Genomic DNA, 1,907 nt, shown 5'->3' on the forward strand with positions numbered 1-1,907 from the left:
TTTTTGGTTTTTCTCCGGTACCGGGAACCGAACTCACGACCTTGCGCTTGCCAGGCAGGCGCTTTTGCTGCTGAGCTAAATCCCCAGCCCCGCGTTGGCTTTTTTAGATAGGCAAAGTTGCTGCCATTGGATTCCAGGAACTTGGCCTCGAAGCCACAGGTGTTTCAATGTGTGCATGTGACTGAGATTTGAAAAAAAAATGGGCATATGAAAAATGGATGGCTGAAAATCAAAACTAATAACGTTAAAAGCAAAATTATAAATTCCTATCTGGGGATCGGGGGAGCAAGGGGGCTGGGAGGAAAAGGAGAAAAAAAATGCTTAAGATGTGCTATGTGTGTACCAGTTCCTCGAGGATAAACGTATAAATTACTGCTCAGCATAGACTAGACCGCGGCGCCTCGGTTCACAAACTCATCTGTCTCCGTGATTCTGGCTGCAAACCGAAACTGAACCGAATCGAATGTACCCCGAAGGTCAGCACTGAAACTAACCACTGAATTTGGTTTGGTTCTTGTCCAACTTGGTTTGTGACCAGAATCATGGAAAAAAGAATCAAGTTTGTAAACAGGTACCACTGCATTAATAAAAAAGTAAGAAAAAAAAATTAAGCTTTCTTCTGATATGTGGTAGCGAGAGCATGTCATGTGAGTGTTTCTGATCATGACAAAGAAGCTGGTGGGCTGCGGCTGTGGGGCCCCCGGGCACCAGTGTCTGCACTGGGAGGATGGTTCGTGGTGGAGGGGCTCAGGAGACCCCCCAGGCTCCACACAAGTCCTTATGGCCCCATTGTGTGGCAGCAACTTTGTTCTCCCAACAGGATCTGTCATTTCAGCCGTCACGGTAAATCCCAGCTCGCGTATAGGTGGGGAGATGGAACTGTCCAACGTCCCAGATGTTCAGAGTGCCTGGAGGGCTCCTTTCCTTGTCCCCTGGAGACAAACCTGTAAGTCAGCAGGGCCTCTAGGGGAGGGGACAGGAGGAAAAGATCTTCAAAGACAGCCACTGGGTGTAGCAGAAAGGGGCACAGTGTCGCCTGCACTGCAGGGTCTCTAGACATTCTCTTGTAGCATAGGGAAGAGAGCTCCACCCAGGGGGCTGACAGCTCCTGCCTCCTGAAGGACAGGCCGCCCGCCCCCACCTCTGGCCACCACTGGCACCTTACACGAGCTCTTTGGGGCCCTCCATCTTCTGATTAAGTCAGGCTTCCCCAAGAAACAACCAGCAGGAGATTGTAGTTATAGATCAAGAGAGAGAGCGGAAGGAATTGGCTCACGTGATTCTGGAGGCTGACAGATCCCAAGACCGCAGTCGAGACCTGGAGCCCCAGGAGGGCAGAGCCGCTGGGTGCTTCCAGACCACACCTGCAGGCCTGCAAGTCAGGAAGGTGATGGTGTCGTTGCAGTGTGAACGCCAGCAGCTCAAGGGCCAGGAAGATCTACGGAGCCAGACGCTGTTCTCGTTCCCAAATATCAGAGCGATGCATGACATCATTTGTGTCTACCTGTCAAGTGGACACATCACAGTGACCATTACAGCATCCCACAAAGTCAGTGCTTCCGGGGGAGGGGCTCTGGTCTCCATGGTGACACCAGACACTCTCAGTGACATGAGGCTGGGTCTTACATGCCGGGGGTCACAGCTGCTGCACCATAGCTGGTCCAGCCAAAGAGCCTAGTGTAGTTCTGTGACCCTCTCTAAGCCAGTGACTTTTAGGGTTACCCAGTGACACAGTTTATATCTGGAATGTTCCTCAAGAGTCTCATGTGGCCGGGCACGGTGACGCGGCCTGTAATCCCAGCACTTGGGAGGCTGAGGCAGGAGGATCTGAGGCCAGTCTAGGCTACAAAGTGAGCTCAAGGCCAGCCTGAACTGCATAGCAAGACCCTGTCTCAAAAAGACAAAAA

This window comes from Chinchilla lanigera, unplaced genomic scaffold, assembly GCF_000276665.1.
Source record: "Chinchilla lanigera isolate Chin_1 unplaced genomic scaffold, ChiLan1.0 scaffold00085, whole genome shotgun sequence".
NCBI lineage: Eukaryota > Metazoa > Chordata > Mammalia > Rodentia > Chinchillidae > Chinchilla > Chinchilla lanigera.